Source organism: Lithobates pipiens, unplaced genomic scaffold, assembly GCF_037356315.1.
Source record: "Lithobates pipiens isolate NorthernLeopardFrog02 unplaced genomic scaffold, aLitPip1_a1.2 Scaffold_13, whole genome shotgun sequence".
Taxonomy (NCBI): domain Eukaryota; kingdom Metazoa; phylum Chordata; class Amphibia; order Anura; family Ranidae; genus Lithobates; species Lithobates pipiens.
The window spans coordinates 538013602-538031264 of record NW_027507718.1 but is presented as its reverse complement, the minus strand read 5'-3'; the positions used below and the strand labels follow the sequence as shown (position 1 = coordinate 538031264).

Genomic DNA, 17663 nt, shown 5'->3' with positions numbered 1-17663 from the left:
GAGCAGTCTCTCTCTTGTCTCTGTAATGTCTTGTAGCCCCCCTCTCGGAGCAGTCTCTCACCTGTCTCTGTGGTGTCTCGTAGCCCCCTCTCGAAACAGTCTCTCTCCTGTCTCTATGGTGTCTTGTAGCCCCCTCTCGGAGCAGTCTCTCACCTGTCTCGGTGGTGTCTTGTAGCCCCCCTATCGGAGCAGTCTCTCACCTGTCTCTGTGTTGTCTTGTAGCCCTCCTCTCGGAGCAGTCTCTCACCTGTCTCTGCGGTGTCTTGTAGCCCCCTATCGGAGCAGTCTCTCACCTGTCTCTGTGTTGTCTTGTAGCCCTCCTCTCGGAGCAGTCTCTCACCTGTCTCAGTGGTGTCTTGTAGCCCCCCTCTCGGATCAGTCTCTCACCTGTCTCTGTGGTGTGTTGTAGCCCCCTCTCGGAGCAGTCTCTTTCCTGTCTCTGCGGTGTCTTGTAGCCCCCTCTCGGAGCAGTCTCTCACCTGTCTCTGTAGTGTCTTGTAGCCCCCTCTCGGAGCAGTCTCTCACCTGTCTCTGCGGTGTCTTGTAGCCCCCCTCTCGGAGCAGTCTCTCATCTGTCTCTGTGTTGTCTTGTAGCCCTCCTCTCGGAGCAGTCTCTTTCCTGTCTCTATGGTGTCTTGTAGCCCCCCTCTCGGAGCAGTCTCTCACCTGTCTCTGCGGTGTCTTGTAGCCCCCTCTCGGAGCAGTCTCTCACCTGTCTCTGCGGTGTCTTGTAGCCCCCTCTCGGAGCAGTCTCTCACCTGTCTCTGTAGTGTCTTGTAGCCCCCTCTCGGAGCAGTCTCTCACCTGTCTCTGTAGTGTCTTGTAGCCCCCTCTCGGAGCAGTCTCTCACCTGTCTCTATGTTGTCTTGTAGCCCCCTCTCGGAGCAGTCTCTCACCTGTCTCTGTAGTGTCTTGTAGCCCCCCTCTCGGAGCAGTCTCTCACCTGTCTCTGTGGTGTCTTGTAGCCCCCCTCTCGGAGCAGTCTCTCACCTGTCTCTATGTTGTCTTGTAGCCCCCTCTCGGAGCAGTCTCTCACCTGTCTCTGTAGTGTCTTGTAGCCCCCTCTCGGAGCAGTCTCTCACCTGTCTCTGTGGTGTCTTGTAGCTTCCTCTCGGAGCAGTCTCGTCTCTCTCCTGTCTCTGTGGTGTCTTGTAGCCCCCTCTCGGAGCAGTCTCTTTCCTATCTCTGTAGTGTCTTGTAGCCCCCTCTCGGAGCAGTCTCTCACCTGTCTCTGTAGTGTCTTGTAGCCCCCTCTCGGAGCAGTCTCTCATCTGTCTCTGTGTTGTCTTGTAGCCCTCCTCTCGGAGCAGTCTCTTTCCTGTCTCTATGGTGTCTTGTAGCCCCCCTCTCGGAGCAGTCTCTCACCTGTCTCTATGTTGTCTTATAGCCCCCTCTCGGAGCAGTCTCTCACCTGTCTCTGTAGTGTCTTGTAGCCCCCTCTCGGAGCAGTCTCTCACCTGTCTCTGTGGTGTCTTGTAGCCCCCCTCTCGGAGCAGTCTCTCACCTGTCTCTATGTTGTCTTGTAGCCCCCTCTCGGAGCAGTCTCTCACCTGTCTCTGTAGTGTCTTGTAGCCCCCTCTCGGAGCAGTCTCTCACCTGTCTCTGTGGTGTCTTGTAGCTTCCTCTCGGAGCAGTCTCGTCTCTCTCCTGTCTCTGTGGTGTCTTGTAGCCCCCTCTCGGAGCAGTCTCTTTCCTATCTCTGTAGTGTCTTGTAGCCCCCTCTCGGAGCAGTCTCTCACCTGTCTCTGTAGTGTCTTGTAGCCCCCTCTCGGAGCAGTCTCTCACCTGTCTCTGTGGTGTCTTGTAGCCCCCCTCTCGGAGCAGTCTCTCACCTGTCTCTATGTTGTCTTGTAGCCCCCTCTCGGAGCAGTCTCTCACCTGTCTCTGTAGTGTCTTGTAGCCCCCTCTCGGAGCAGTCTCTCACCTGTCTCTGTGGTGTCTTGTAGCTTCCTCTCGGAGCAGTCTCGTCTCTCTCCTGTCTCTGTGGTGTCTTGTAGCCCCCTCTCGGAGCAGTCTCTTTCCTATCTCTGTAGTGTCTTGTAGCCCTCCTCTCGGAGCAGTCTCTTTCCTGTCTCTATGGTGTCTTGTAGCCCCCCTCTCGGAGCAGTCTCTCACCTGTCTCTATGTTGTCTTGTAGCCCCCTCTCGGAGCAGTCTCTCACCTGTCTCTGTAGTGTCTTGTAGCCCCCTCTCGGAGCAGTCTCTCACCTGTCTCTGTAGTGTCTTGTAGCCCCCCTCTCGGAGCAGTCTCTCACCTGTCTCTGCGGTGTCTTGTAGCCCCCTCTCGGAGCAGTCTCTCACCTGTCTCTGTAGTGTCTTGTAGCCCCCCTCTCGGAGCAGTCTCTCACCTGTCTCTGCGGTGTCTTGTAGCCCCCTCTCGGAGCAGTCTCTCACCTGTCTCTGCGGTGTCTTGTAGCCCCCTCTCGGAGCAGTCTCTCATCTGTCTCTGTAGTGTCTTGTAGCCCCCTCTCGGAGCAGTCTCTCACCTGTCTCTGCGGTGTCTTGTAGCCCCCTCTCGGAGCAGTCTCTCACCTGTCTCTGCGGTGTCTTGTAGCCCCCTCTCGGAGCAGTCTCTCACCTGTCTCTGTAGTGTCTTGTAGCCCCCTCTCGGAGCAGTCTCTCACCTGTCTCTGTAGTGTCTTGTAGCCCCCTCTCGGAGCAGTCTCTCACCTGTCTCTGTAGTGTCTTGTAGCCCCCTCTCGGAGCAGTCTCTCACCTGTCTCTGTAGTGTCTTGTAGCCCCCTCTCGGAGCAGTCTCTCACCTGTCTCTGTAGTGTCTTGTAGCCCCCTCTCGGAGCAGTCTCGTCTCTCTCCTGTCTCTGTAGTGTCTTGTAGCCCTCCTCTCGGAGCAGTCTCTCACCTGTCTCTGTGGTGTGTTGTAGCCCCCTCTCGGAGCAGTCTCTCACCTGTCTCTGTGGTGTCTTGTAGCCCCCCTCTCGGAGCAGTCTCTCACCTGTCTCTGTAGTGTCTTGTAGCCCTCCTCTCAGAGCAGTCTCTCACCTGTCTCTGCGGTGTCTTGTAGCCCCCTCTCGGAGCAGTCTCTCACCTGTCTCTGCGGTGTCTTGTAGCCCCCTCTCGGAGCAGTCTCTCACCTGTCTCTGTGTTGTCTTGTAGCCCCCTCTCGGAGCAGTCTCTCCCCTGTCTCTGTGGTGTCTTGTAGCCCCCTCTCGGAGCAGTCTCTCTCCTGTCTCTGTAATGTCTTGTAGCCCCCTCTCGGAGCAGTCTCTCACCTGTCTCTGTAGTGTCTTGTAGCCCCCTCTCGGAGCAGTCTCTCCCCTGTCTCTGTGGTGTCTTGTAGCCCCCTCTCGGAGCAGTCTCTCTCCTGTCTCTGTAATGTCTTGTAGCCCCCTCTCGGAGCAGTCTCTCCCCTGTCTCTGTAATGTCTTGTAGCCCCCTCTCGGAGCAGTCTCTCACCTGTCTCTGTAGTGTCTTGTAGCCCCCTCTCGGAGCAGTCTCTCCCCTGTCTCTGTGGTGTCTTGTAGCCCCCTCTCGGAGCAGTCTCTCTCCTGTCTCTGTAATGTCTTGTAGCCCCCTCTCGGAGCAGTCTCTCTCCTGTCTCTGTAATGTCTTGTAGCCCCCTCTCGGAGCAGTCTCTCTCCTGTCTCTGTAGTGTCTTGTAGCCCCCTCTCGGAGCAGTCTCTCCCCTGTCTCTGTGGTGTCTTGTAGCCCCCTCTCGGAGCAGTCTCTCTCCTGTCTCTGTAATGTCTTGTAGCCCCCTCTCGGAGCAGTCTCTCCCCTGTCTCTGTGGTGTCTTGTAGCCCCCTCTCGGAGCAGTCTCTCTCCTGTCTCTGTAATGTCTTGTAGCCCCCTCTCGGATCAGTCTCTCACCTGTCTCTGTAGTGTCTTGTAGCCCCTCTCGGAGCAGTCTCTCACCTGTCTCTGTGGTGTCTTGTAGCCCCCTCTCGGAGCAGTCTCTCTCCTGTCTCTGTAGTGTCTTGTAGCCCCCTCTCGGAGCAGTCTCTCACCTGTCTCTGCGGTGTCTTGTAGCCCCCTCTCGGAGCAGTCTCTCACCTGTCTCTGTGGTGTGTTGTAGCCCCCTCTCGGAGCAGTCTCTCTCCTGTCTCTGTAATGTCTTGTAGCCCCCCTCTCGGAGCAGTCTCTCACCTGTCTCTGTGGTGTCTCGTAGCCCCCTCTCGAAACAGTCTCTCTCCTGTCTCTATGGTGTCTTGTAGCCCCCTCTCGAAACAGTCTCTCTCCTGTCTCTATGGTGTCTTGTAGCCCCCTCTCGGAGCAGTCTCTCACCTGTCTCTGCGGTGTCTTGTAGCCCCCTCTCGGAGCAGTCTCTCACCTGTCTCTGTATTGTCTTGTAGCCCCCTCTCGGAGCAGTCTCTCACCTGTCTCTGTAGTGTCTTGTAGCCCCCTCTCGGAGCAGTCTCTCACCTGTCTCTGTATTGTCTTGTAGCCCCCTCTCGGAGCAGTCTCTCACCTGTCTCTGTAGTGTCTTGTAGCCCCCCTCTCGGATCAGTCTCTCACCTGTCTCTGCGGTGTCTTGTAGCCCCCCTCTCGGAGCAGTCTCTCACCTGTCTCTGCGGTGTCTTGTAGCCCCCTCTCGGAGCAGTCTCTCTCCTGTCTCTGTGTTGTCTTGTAGCCCTCCTCTCGGAGCAGTCTCTCACCTGTCTCAGTGGTGTCTTGTAGCCCCCCTCTCGGATCAGTCTCTCACCTGTCTCTGCGGTGTCTTGTAGCCCCCTCTCGGAGCAGTCTCTCTCCTGTCTCTGCGGTGTCTTGTAGCCCCCTCTCAGAGCAGTCTCTCACCTGTCTCTGTGGTGTCTTGTAGCCCCCTCTCGGAGCAGTCTCTCACCTGTCTCTGTAGTGTCTTGTAGCCCCCCTCTCGGAGCAGTCTCTCACCTGTCTCTGCGGTGTCTTGTAGCCCCCTCTCGGAGCAGTCTCTCACCTGTCTCTGTAGTGTCTTGTAGCCCCCTCTCGGAGCAGTCTCTCACCTGTCTCTGTAGTGTCTTGTAGCCCCCTCTCGGAGCAGTCTCTCACCTGTCTCTGTGTTGTCTTGTAGCCCCCTCTCGGAGCAGTCTCTCACCTGTCTCTGTAGTGTCTTGTAGCCCCCTCTCGGAGCAGTCTCTCACCTGTCTCTGTGTTGTCTTGTAGCCCCCTCTCGGAGCAGTCTCTCACCTGTCTTTGCGGTGTCTTGTAGCCCCCTCTCGGAGCAGTCTCTCACCTGTCTCTGTAGTGTCTTGTAGCTTCCTCTCGGAGCAGTCTCTCACCTGTCTCTATGTTGTCTTGTAGCCCCCTCTCGGAGCAGTCTCTCACCTGTCTCTGTGGTGTCTTGTAGCCCCCCTCTCGGAGCAGTCTCTCACCTGTCTCTATGTTGTCTTGTAGCCCCCTCTCGGAGCAGTCTCTCACCTGTCTCTGTAGTGTCTTGTAGCCCCCTCTCGGAGCAGTCTCTCACCTGTCTCTGTGTTGTCTTGTAGCCCTCCTCTCGGAGCAGTCTCTCACCTGTCTCTATGTTGTCTTGTAGCCCCCTCTCGGAGCAGTCTCTCACCTGTCTCTGCGGTGTCTTGTAGCCCCCCTCTCGGAGCAGTCTCTCACCTGTCTCTGCGGTGTCTTGTAGCCCCCTCTCGGAGCAGTCTCTCACCTGTCTCTGCGGTGTCTTGTAGCCCCCTCTCGGAGCAGTCTCTCACCTGTCTCTGTGGTGTCTTGTAGCCCCCTCTCGGAGCAGTCTCTTTCCTGTCTCTGTAGTGTCTTGTAGCCCCCTCTCGGAGCAGTCTCTCACCTGTCTCTGTGGTGTCTTGTAGCCCCCTCTCGGAGCAGTCTCTTTCCTGTCTCTGTAGTGTCTTGTAGCCCCCTCTCGGAGCAGTCTCTCACCTGTCTCTGTGGTGTCTTGTAGCCCCCTCTCGGAGCAGTCTCTTTCCTGTCTCTGTAGTGTCTTGTAGCCCCCTCTCGGAGCAGTCTCTCACCTGTCTCTGTGGTGTCTTGTAGCCCCCTCTCGGAGCAGTCTCTCACCTGTCTCTGTGGTGTCTTGTAGCCCCCTCTCGGAGCAGTCTCTTTCCTGTCTCTGTAGTGTCTTGTAGCCCCCTCTCGGAGCAGTCTCTCACCTGTCTCTGTGGTGTCTTGTAGCCCCCTCTCGGAGCAGTCTCTTTCCTGTCTCTGTAGTGTCTTGTAGCCCCCTCTCGGAGCAGTCTCTCACCTGTCTCTGTAGTGTCTTGTAGCCCCCTCTCGGAGCAGTCTCTCACCTGTCTCTGTAGTGTCTTGTAGCCCCCTCTCGGAGCAGTCTCTCACCTGTCTCTGTGGTGTCTTGTAGCCCCCTCTCGGAGCAGTCTCTCACCTGTCTCTGTAGTGTCTTGTAGCCCCCTCTCGGAGCAGTCTCTCACCTGTCTCTGCGGTGTCTTGTAGCCCCCTCTCGGAGCAGTCTCTCACCTGTCTCTGTAGTGTCTTGTAGCCCCCTTTCGGAGCAGTCTCTCACCTGTCTCTGCGGTGTCTTGTAGCCCCCTCTCGGAGCAGTCTCTTTCCTGTCTCTGTAGTGTCTTGTAGCCCCCTCTCGGAGCAGTCTCTCACCTGTCTCTGTAGTGTCTTGTAGCCCCCTCTCGGAGCAGTCTCTCACCTGTCTCTGTAGTGTCTTGTAGCCCCCCTCTCGGAGCAGTCTCTCACCTGTCTCTGTGGTGTCTTGTAGCCCCCTCTCGGAGCAGTCTCTCACCTGTCTCTGTGGTGTGTTGTAGCCCCCTCTCGGAGCAGTCTCTCACCTGTCTCTGTAGTGTCTTGTAGCCCCCCTCTCGGAGCAGTCTCTCACCTGTCTCTGTAGTGTCTTGTAGCCCCCCTCTCGGAGCAGTCTCTCACCTGTCTCTGTGTTGTCTTGTAGCCCCCTCTCGGAGCAGTCTCTCCCCTGTCTCTGTGTTGTCTTGTAGCCCCCTCTCGGAGCAGTCTCTCACCTGTCTCTGTGGTGTCTTGTAGCCCCCTCTCGGAGCAGTCTCTCACCTGTCTCTGTGTTGTCTTGTAGCCCCCTCTCGGAGCAGTCTCTCACCTGTCTCTGTAGTGTCTTGTAGCCCCCTCTCGGAGCAGTCTCTCACCTGTCTCTGTGTTGTCTTGTAGCCCCCTCTCGGAGCAGTCTCTCCCCTGTCTCTGTGTTGTCTTGTAGCCCCCTCTCGGAGCAGTCTCTCCCCTGTCTCTGTGGTGTCTTGTAGCCCCCTCTCGGAGTAGTCTCTCCCCTGTCTCTGTAGTGTCTTGTAGCCCTCTCTCGGAGCAGTCTCTCACCTGTCTCTGTGTTGTCTTGTAGCCTCCTCTCGGAGCAGTCTCTCTCCTGTCTCTGTAGTGTCTTGTAGCCCCCTCTCGGAGCAGTCTCTCCCCTGTCTCTGTGGTGTCTTGTAGCCCCCTCTCGGAGCAGTCTCTCACCTGTCTCTATGTTGTCTTGTAGCCCCCTCTCGGAGCAGTCTCTCACCTGTCTCTGTGGTGTCTTGTAGCTTCCTCTCGGAGCAGTCTCTTTCCTGTCTCTGTAGTGTCTTGTAGCCCCCTCTCGGAGCAGTCTCGTCTCTCTCCTGTCTCTGTGGTGTCTTGTAGCCCCCTCTCGGAGCAGTCTCGTCTCTCTCCTGTCTCTGTAGTGTCTTGTAGCCCCCTCTCGGAGCAGTCTCGTCTCTCTCCTGTCTCTGTGGTGTCTTGTAGCCCCCTCTCGGAGCAGTCTCTCACCTGTCTCTATGTTGTCTTGTAGCCCCCTCTCGGAGCAGTCTCTCACCTGTCTCTGTGGTGTCTTGTAGCCCCCTCTCGGAGCAGTCTCTTTCCTGTCTCTGTAGTGTCTTGTAGCCCCCTCTCGGAGCAGTCTCTCACCTGTCTCTGTAGTGTCTTGTAGCCCCCTCTCGGAGCAGTCTCTCACCTGTCTCTGTAGTGTCTTGTAGCCCCCTCTCGGAGCAGTCTCTCACCTGTCTCTGCGGTGTCTTGTAGCCCCCTCTCGGAGCAGTCTCTCACCTGTCTCTGTAGTGTCTTGTAGCCCCCTCTCGGAGCAGTCTCTCACCTGTCTCTGCGGTGTCTTGTAGCCCCCTCTCGGAGCAGTCTCTCACCTGTCTCTGTAGTGTCTTGTAGCCCCCTCTCAGAGCAGTCTCTCACCTGTCTCTGTGGTGTCTTGTAGCCCCCTCTCGGAGCAGTCTCTTTCCTGTCTCTGTAGTGTCTTGTAGCCCCCTCTCGGAGCAGTCTCTCACCTGTCTCTGTAGTGTCTTGTAGCCCCCTCTCGGAGCAGTCTCTCACCTGTCTCTGTAGTGTCTTGTAGCCCCCTCTCGGAGCAGTCTCTCACCTGTCTCTGCGGTGTCTTGTAGCCCCCTCTCGGAGCAGTCTCTCACCTGTCTCTGTAGTGTCTTGTAGCCCCCTCTCGGAGCAGTCTCTTTCCTGTCTCTGTAGTGTCTTGTAGCCCCCTCTCGGAGCAGCCTCTCACCTGTCTCTGTAGTGTCTTGTAGCCCCCTCTCGGAGCAGTCTCTCACCTGTCTCTGTAGTGTCTTGTAGCCCCCCTCTCGGAGCAGTCTCTCACCTGTCTCTGTGGTGTCTTGTAGCCCCCTCTCAGAGCAGTCTCTCACCTGTCTCTGTGGTGTCTTGTAGCCCTCCTCTCGGAGCAGTCTCTCACCTGTCTCTGTGGTGTCTTGTAGCCCCCTCTCAGAGCAGTCTCTCACCTGTCTCTGTAGTGTCTTGTAGCCCCCTCTCGGAGCAGCCTCTCACCTGTCTCTGTAGTGTCTTGTAGCCCCCTCTCGGAGCAGCCTCTCACCTGTCTCTGTAGTGTCTTGTAGCCCCCTCTCGGAGCAGTCTCTCACCTGTCTCTGTAGTGTCTTGTAGCCCCCCTCTCGGAGCAGTCTCTCACCTGTCTCTGTAGTGTCTTGTAGCCCCCCTCTCGGAGCAGTCTCTCCCCTGTCTCTGTGGTGTCTTGTAGCCCCCTCTCGGAGCAGTCTCTCACCTGTCTCTGCGGTGTCTTGTAGCCCCCTCTCGGAGCAGTCTCTCACCTGTCTCTGTAGTGTCTTGTAGCCCCCTCTCGGAGCAGTCTCTCACCTGTCTCTGCGGTGTCTTGTAGCCCCCTCTCGGAGCAGTCTCTTTCCTGTCTCTGTAGTGTCTTGTAGCCCCCTCTCGGAGCAGTCTCTCACCTGTCTCTGTAGTGTCTTGTAGCCCCCTCTCGGAGCAGTCTCTCACCTGTCTCTGTGTTGTCTTGTAGCCCCCTCTCGGAGCAGTCTCTCCCCTGTCTCTGTGGTGTCTTGTAGCCCCCTCTCGGAGCAGTCTCTCCCCTGTCTCTGTGGTGTCTTGTAGCCCCCTCTCGGAGCAGTCTCTCCCCTGTCTCTGTGGTGTCTTGTAGCCCCCTCTCGGAGCAGTCTCTCCCCTGTCTCTGTGGTGTCTTGTAGCCCCCCTCTCGGAGCAGTCTCTCACCTGTCTCTATGTTGTCTTGTAGCCCCCTCTCGGAGCAGTCTCTCCCCTGTCTCTGTGGTGTCTTGTAGCCCCCTCTCGGAGCAGTCTCGTCTCTCACCTGTCTCTGCGGTGTCTTGTAGCCCCCTCTCGGAGCAGTCTCTCTCCTGTCTCTGTAGTGTCTTGTAGCCCCCCCCCCCCCTCTGAGCAGTCTCTCACCTGTCTCTGCGGTGTCTTGTAGCCCCCCCCCCCCTCTGAGCAGTCTCTCACCTGTCTCTGCGGTGTCTTGTAGCCCCCTCTCGGAGCAGTCTCTCACCTGTCTCTGCGGTGTCTTGTAGCCCCCTCTCGGAGCAGTCTCTCACCTGTCTCTGTGGTGTCTTGTAGCCCCCCTCTCGGAGCAGTCTCTCACCTGTCTCTGTAGTGTCTTGTAGCCCTCCTCTCGGAGCAGTCTCTCACCTGTCTCTGCGGTGTCTTGTAGTCCCTTCTCGGAGCAGTCTCTCACCTGTCTCTGTGGTGTGTTGTAGCCCCCTCTCGGAGCAGTCTCTCACCTGTCTCTGCGGTGTCTTGTAGCCCCCTCTCGGAGCAGTCTCTCACCTGTCTCTGTAGTGTCTTGTAGCCCCCTCTCGGAGCAGTCTCTCACCTGTCTCTGTAGTGTCTTGTAGCCCCCTCTTGGAGCAGTCTCTCTCCTGTCTCTGTAGTGTCTTGTAGCCCCCTCTCGGAGCAGTCTCTCACCTGTCTCTGCGGTGTCTTGTAGCCCCCTCTCGGAGCAGTCTCTCACCTGTCTCTGCGGTGTCTTGTAGCCCCCTCTCGGAGCAGTCTCTCACCTGTCTCTGTGGTGTCTTGTAGCCCCCTCTCGGAGCAGTCTCTCACCTGTCTCTGTGTTGTCTTGTAGCCCTCCTCTCGGAGCAGTCTCTCACCTGTCTCTGTAGTGTCTTGTAGCCCCCTCTCGGAGCAGTCTCTCACCTGTCTCTGTAGTGTCTTGTAGCCCCCCTCTCGGAGCAGTCTCTCACCTGTCTCTGCGGTGTCTTGTAGCCCCCTCTCGGAGCAGTCTCTCACCTGTCTCTGCGGTGTCTTGTAGCCCTCCTCTCGGAGCAGTCTCTCACCTGTCTCTGCGGTGTCTTGTAGCCCCCTCTCGGAGCAGTCTCTCACCTGTCTCTGTAGTGTCTTGTAGCCCCCTCTCGGAGCAGTCTCTCACCTGTCTCTGTAGTGTCTTGTAGCCCCCTCTCGGAGCAGTCTCTCACCTGTCTCTATGTTGTCTTGTAGCCCCCTCTCAGAGCAGTCTCTCCCCTGTCTCTGTGGTGTCTTGTAGCCCCCCTCTCGGAGCAGTCTCTCACCTGTCTCTGTGGTATCTTGTAGCCCCCTCTCGGAGCAGTCTCTCTCCTGTCTCTGCGGTGTCTTGTAGCCCCCCTCTCGGAGCAGTCTCTCACCTGTCTCTGCGGTGTCTTGTAGCCCCCTCTCGGAGCAGTCTCTCTCCTGTCTCTGCGGTGTCTTGTAGCCCCCTCTCGGAGCAGTCTCTCACCTGTCTCTGTAGTGTCTTGTAGCCCCCTCTCAGAGCAGTCTCTCACCTGTCTCTGTAGTGTCTTGTAGCCCCTCTCGGAGCAGTCTCTCACCTGTCTCAGTGGTGTCTTGTAGCCCCCTCTCGGAGCAGTCTCTCACCTGTCTCTGTAGTGTCTTGTAGCCCCCTCTCGGAGCAGTCTCTCACCTGTCTCTGTAGTGTCTTGTAGCCCTCCTCTCGGAGCAGTCTCTCACCTGTCTCAGTGGTGTCTTGTAGCCCCCCTCTCGGAGCAGTCTCTCACCTGTCTCTGTAGTGTCTTGTAGCCCTCCTCTCGGAGCAGTCTCTCACCTGTCTCTGTAGTGTCTTGTAGTCCCTTCTCGGAGCAGTCTCTCACCTGTCTCTGTGGTGTGTTGTAGCCCCCTCTCGGAGCAGTCTCTCACCTGTCTCTGCGGTGTCTTGTAGCCCCCTCTCGGAGCAGTCTCTCACCTGTCTCTGTAGTGTCTTGTAGCCCCCTCTCGGAGCAGTCTCTCACCTGTCTCTGTAGTGTCTTGTAGCCCCCTCTTGGAGCAGTCTCTCTCCTGTCTCTGTAGTGTCTTGTAGCCCCCTCTCGGAGCAGTCTCTCACCTGTCTCTGCGGTGTCTTGTAGCCCCCTCTCGGAGCAGTCTCTCACCTGTCTCTGCGGTGTCTTGTAGCCCCCTCTCGGAGCAGTCTCTCACCTGTCTCTGTGGTGTCTTGTAGCCCCCTCTCGGAGCAGTCTCTCACCTGTCTCTGTGTTGTCTTGTAGCCCTCCTCTCGGAGCAGTCTCTCACCTGTCTCTGTAGTGTCTTGTAGCCCCCTCTCGGAGCAGTCTCTCACCTGTCTCTGTAGTGTCTTGTAGCCCCCCTCTCGGAGCAGTCTCTCACCTGTCTCTGCGGTGTCTTGTAGCCCCCTCTCGGAGCAGTCTCTCACCTGTCTCTGCGGTGTCTTGTAGCCCTCCTCTCGGAGCAGTCTCTCACCTGTCTCTGCGGTGTCTTGTAGCCCCCTCTCGGAGCAGTCTCTCACCTGTCTCTGTAGTGTCTTGTAGCCCCCTCTCGGAGCAGTCTCTCACCTGTCTCTGTAGTGTCTTGTAGCCCCCTCTTGGAGCAGTCTCTCTCCTGTCTCTGTAGTGTCTTGTAGCCCCCTCTCGGAGCAGTCTCTCACCTGTCTCTGTAGTGTCTTGTAGCCCCCTCTTGGAGCAGTCTCTCTCCTGTCTCTGTAGTGTCTTGTAGCCCCCTCTCGGAGCAGTCTTTCACCTGTCTCTGTAGTGTCTTGTAGCCCACTCTCGGAGCAGTCTCTCACCTGTCTCTGTGGTGTCTTGTAGCCCCCCTCTCGGAGCAGTCTCTCACCTGTCTCTGTGGTGTCTTGTAGCCCCCCTCTCGGAGCAGTCTCTCACCTGTCTCTGTGGTGTCTTGTAGCCCCCTCTCGGAGCAGTCTCTCTCCTGTCTCTGCGGTGTCTTGTAGCCCCCCTCTCGGAGCAGTCTCTCACCTGTCTCTGCGGTGTCTTGTAGCCCCCTCTCAGAGCAGTCTCTCACCTGTCTCTGTAGTGTCTTGTAGCCCCCTCTCGGAGCAGTCTCTCACCTGTCTCAGTGGTGTCTTGTAGCCCCCTCTCGGAGCAGTCTCTCACCTGTCTCTGTAGTGTCTTGTAGCCCCCTCTCGGAGCAGTCTCTCACCTGTCTCAGTGGTGTCTTGTAGCCCCCTCTCGGAGCAGTCTCTCACCTGTCTCTATGTTGTCTTGTAGCCCCCTCTCAGAGCAGTCTCTCCCCTGTCTCTGTGGTGTCTTGTAGCCCCCCTCTCGGAGCAGTCTCTCACCTGTCTCTGTGGTATCTTGTAGCCCCCTCTCGGAGCAGTCTCTCTCCTGTCTCTGCGGTGTCTTGTAGCCCCCCTCTCGGAGCAGTCTCTCACCTGTCTCTGCGGTGTCTTGTAGCCCCCTCTCAGAGCAGTCTCTCACCTGTCTCTGTAGTGTCTTGTAGCCCCCTCTCGGAGCAGTCTCTCACCTGTCTCAGTGGTGTCTTGTAGCCCCCCTCTCGGAGCAGTCTCTTTCCTATCTCTGTAGTGTCTTGTAGCCCCCTCTCGGAGCAGTCTCTCACCTGTCTCTGTAGTGTCTTGTAGCCCCCCTCTCGGAGCAGTCTCTTTCCTATCTCTGTAGTGTCTTGTAGCCCCCTCTCGGAGCAGTCTCTCACCTGTCTCTATGTTGTCTTGTAGCCCCCTCTCGGAGCAGTCTCTCACCTGTCTCTGTGGTGTCTTGTAGCCCTCCTCTCGGAGCAGTCTCTTTCCTGTCTCTGTGGTGTCTTGTAGCTTCCTCTCGGAGCAGTCTCTCACCTGTCTCTGTAGTGTCTTGTAGCCCTCCTCTCGGAGCAGTCTCTCACCTGTCTCTGTGGTGTCTTGTAGCCCTCCTCTCGGAGCAGTCTCTTTCCTGTCTCTGCGGTGTCTTGTAGCCCCCCTCTCGGAGCAGTCTCTCACCTGTCTCTATGTTGTCTTGTAGCCCCCTCTCGGAGCAGTCTCTCACCTGTCTCTGTAGTGTCTTGTAGCCCCCCTCTCGGAGCAGTCTCTCACCTGTCTCTGCGGTGTCTTGTAGCCCCCTCTCGGAGCAGTCTCTCACCTGTCTCTGCGGTGTCTTGTAGCCCCCTCTCGGAGCAGTCTCTCACCTGTCTCTGTAGTGTCTTGTAGCCCCCTCTCGGAGCAGTCTCTCACCTGTCTCTGCGGTGTCTTGTAGCCCCCTCTCGGAGCAGTCTCTCACCTGTCTCTGTAGTGTCTTGTAGCCCCCTCTTGGAGCAGTCTCTCTCCTGTCTCTGTAGTGTCTTGTAGCCCCCTCTCGGAGCAGTCTCTCACCTGTCTCTGTGGTGTCTTGTAGCCCCCTCTCGGAGCAGTCTCTCACCTGTCTCTGTAGTGTCTTGTAGCCCCCTCTTGGAGCAGTCTCTCTCCTGTCTCTGTGGTGTCTTGTAGCCCCCTCTCGGAGCAGTCTCTCACCTGTCTCTGCGGTGTCTTGTAGCCCCCTCTCGGAGCAGTCTCTCACCTGTCTCTGCGGTGTCTTGTAGCCCCCTCTCGGAGCAGTCTTTCACCTGTCTCTGTAGTGTCTTGTAGCCCCCCTCTCAGAGCAGTCTCTCCCCTGTCTCTGTGGTGTCTTGTAGCCCCCCTCTCGGAGCAGTCTCTCACCTGTCTCTGTGGTGTCTTGTAGCCCCCTCTCGGAGCAGTCTCTCTCCTGTCTCTGCGGTGTCTTGTAGCCCCCCTCTCGGAGCAGTCTCTCACCTGTCTCTGCGGTGTCTTGTAGCCCCCTCTCAGAGCAGTCTCTCACCTGTCTCTGTAGTGTCTTGTAGCCCCCTCTCGGAGCAGTCTCTCACCTGTCTCAGTGGTGTCTTGTAGCCCCCTCTCGGAGCAGTCTCTCACCTGTCTCTATGTTGTCTTGTAGCCCCCTCTCGGAGCAGTCTCTCACCTGTCTCTGCGGTGTCTTGTAGCCTCCTCTCGGAGCAGTCTCTTTCCTGTCTCTGTGGTGTCTTGTAGCTTCCTCTCGGAGCAGTCTCGTCTCTTTCCTGTCTCTGCGGTGTCTTGTAGCCCCCTCTCGGAGCAGTCTCTTTCCTGTCTCTGTAGTGTCTTGTAGCCCCCTCTCGGAGCAGTCTCTCACCTGTCTCTGTAGTGTCTTGTAGCCCCCCTCTCGGAGCAGTCTCGTCTCTCTCCTGTCTCTGCGGTGTCTTGTAGCCCCCTCTCGGAGCAGTCTCTTTCCTGTCTCTGTAGTGTCTTGTAGCCCCCCTCTCGGAGCAGTCTCGTCTCTCTCCTGTCTCTGCGGTGTCTTGTAGCCCCCTCTCGGAGCAGTCTCTCACCTGTCTCTGCGGTGTCTTGTAGCCCCCTCTCGGATCAGTCTCTCACCTGTCTCTGTAGTGTCTTGTAGCCCCTCTCGGAGCAGTCTCTCACCTGTCTCTGTAGTGTCTTGTAGCCCCCTCTCGGAGCAGTCTCTCACCTGTCTCTGTAGTGTCTTGTAGCCCCCTCTCGGATCAGTCTCTCACCTGTCTCTGTAGTGTCTTGTAGCCCCTCTCGGAGCAGTCTCTCACCTGTCTCTGTGGTGTCTTGTAGCCCCCTCTCGGATCAGTCTCTCACCTGTCTCTGTAGTGTCTTGTAGCCCCCCTCTCGGAGCAGTCTCTCACCTGTCTCTGCGGTGTCTTGTAGCCCCCTCTCGGAGCAGTCTCTCCCCTGTCTCTGTGGTGTCTTGTAGCCCCCTCTCGGAGCAGTCTCTCTCCTGTCTCTGTTGTCTTGTAGCCCCCTCTCGGAGCAGTCTCTCACCTGTCTCTGCGGTGTCTTGTAGCCCCCTCTCGGAGCAGTCTCTCACCTGTCTCTGCGGTGTCTTGTAGCCCCCTCTCGGAGCAGTCTCTCACCTGTCTCTGTAGTGTCTTGTAGCCCCCTCTCGGAGCAGTCTCTCCCCTGTCTCTGTGGTGTCTTGTAGCCCCCTCTCGGAGCAGTCTCTCACCTGTCTCTGTAGTGTCTTGTAGCCCCCTCTCGGAGCAGTCTCTCTCCTGTCTCTGTTGTCTTGTAGCCCCCTCTCGGAGCAGTCTCTCACCTGTCTCTGCGGTGTCTTGTAGCCCCCTCTCGGAGCAGTCTCTCTCCTGTCTCTATGGTGTCTTGTAGCCCCCTCTCGGAGCAGTCTCTCACCTGTCTCTGCGGTGTCTTGTAGCCCCCTCTCGGAGCAGTCTCTCACCTGTCTCTGCGGTGTCTTGTAGCCCCCTCTCGGAGCAGTCTCTCACCTGTCTCTGTAGTGTCTTGTAGCCCCCTCTCGGAGCAGTCTCTCCCCTGTCTCTGTGGTGTCTTGTAGCCCCCTCTCGGAGCAGTCTCTCTCCTGTCTCTGTTGTCTTGTAGCCCCCTCTCGGAGCAGTCTCTCACCTGTCTCTGCGGTGTCTTGTAGCCCCCTCTCGGAGCAGTCTCTCACCTGTCTCTGCGGTGTCTTGTAGCCCCCTCTCGGATCAGTCTCTCACCTGTCTCTGTAGTGTCTTGTAGCCCCTCTCGGAGCAGTCTCTCACCTGTCTCTGTTGTCTTGTAGCCCCCTCTCGGAGCAGTCTCTCACCTGTCTCTGTAGTGTCTTGTAGCCCCCTCTCGGAGCAGTCTCTCACCTGTCTCTGTAGTGTCTTGTAGCCCCTCTCGGAGCAGTCTCTCTCCTGTCTCTGTTGTCTTGTAGCCCCCTCTCGGAGCAGTCTCTCACCTGTCTCTGCGGTGTCTTGTAGCCCCCCCCCTCTGAGCAGTCTCTCACCTGTCTCTACGGTGTCTTGTAGTACCTTCTCGGAGCAGTCTCTCACCTGTCTCTGTGGTGTGTTGTAGCCCCCTCTCGGAGCAGTCTCTCACCTGTCTCTGTAGTGTCTTGTAGCCCCCCTCTCGGAGCAGTCTCTCACCTGTCTCTGTATTGTCTTGTAGCCCCCCTCTCGGAGCAGTCTCTCACCTGTCTCTGTAGTGTCTTGTAGCCCCCCTCTCGGAGCAGTCTCTCACCTGTCTCTGCGGTGTCTTGTAGCCCCCTCTCGGAGCAGTCTCTTTCCTGTCTCTGCGGTGTCTTGTAGCCCCCTCTCGGAGCAGTCTCTTTCCTGTCTCTGCGGTGTCTTGTAGCCCCCTCTCGGAGCAGTCTCTCACCTGTCTCTATGGTGTCTTGTAGCCCCCTCTCGGAGCAGTCTCTCACCTGTCTCTGCGGTGTCTTGTAGCCCCCTCTCGGAGCAGTCTCTTTCCTGTCTCTGCGGTGTCTTGTAGCCCCCTCTCGGAGCAGTCTCTCACCTGTCTCTATGGTGTCTTGTAGCCCCCTCTCGGAGCAGTCTCTCACCTGTCTCTGTAGTGTCTTGTAGCCCCCTCTCGGAGCAGTCTCTCACCTGTCTCTGTGGTGTCTTGTAGCCCCCTCTCGGATCAGTCTCTCACCTGTCTCTATGGTGTCTTGTAGCCCCCTCTCGGAGCAGTCTCTCACCTGTCTCTGCGGTGTCTTGTAGCCCCCTCTCGGAGCAGTCTCTCACCTGTCTCTATGGTGTCTTGTAGCCCCCTCTCGGAGCAGTCTCTCACCTGTCTCTGCGGTGTCTTGTAGCCCCCTCTCGGAGCAGTCTCTCACCTGTCTCTGCGGTGTCTTGTAGCCCCCTCTCGGAGCGGTGTATCTCTGGCGCGGTCTTCTTTCGTCTGTCTCGGCACATCTGGAAGTTGTCTCTTACATCTTTGCCAGGGAGGAGGTCGGAGATCTCTGGCCAATCATTTCTGATATTCTTATCTCTCATTAACACTTTCCCCCCCGGATCACCTGACTCAGGTGGGTCTCGCTGATGGCGCGTCTTTGCCCACATTGGTGAATACGTAGAGGGATGGCGGATTCTCACCCACGCTGCCCTTTTCATACCTGATTTACAGTACGGCGTCTGCATTTCTCACCGCCGCGGCATCTGGAGATCATCAAAATCTTCAACATAAACATCCGGCAACAACACCGACCTTTTCTAAGGAAAATAATGTCATGTTATGTCTTCTCCGGGGGAATTCCGGGATCTCCCACCACCTCCACCTTCTACAAATGTCAATCCAACACCCTGACCACACCCACTGCGCCTATCGTCTCAGGTGGGACACCTCCCTGGGGACAGGAGCTCCTCGATTTGGGAGTTTTATGTGTTAACTCAACTCTTGATGACGTTATCTTCACGCTGGAGAAGACCATAATATATGAGCAGGCCCGAAACTTCTCCGGAGACCTCAGAGGGGCGCTAACAATAGGTGGGAGGTGAGAACTTCATATATGAGAACTGGAATGAGGGAGGGGGTAAAGTAGTCCAGGTGGGAATTTCGGAGTCAAATCTTTGTTCTGTTCCTTCCACCCAACTACAGTGGCGTGGTCTCCTCCAGCC

General features: G+C 57.2%; 1 protein-coding gene across 1 annotated transcript in view; it reads right to left on the bottom strand.

The window, feature by feature from the left end:
* LOC143975748 (matrix metalloproteinase-21-like) overlaps nucleotides 1–17001 on the bottom strand; it is a 65165-nt gene extending 48164 nt beyond the window's left edge. Inside the window, exon 1 of the mRNA XM_077478261.1 lies at nucleotides 16883–17001. The gene's annotated coding sequence lies outside the window, so the exon portion shown is untranslated. The remainder of the gene's footprint in view (nucleotides 1–16882) is intronic.
* Nucleotides 17002–17663: the final 662 nt, after the last annotated feature.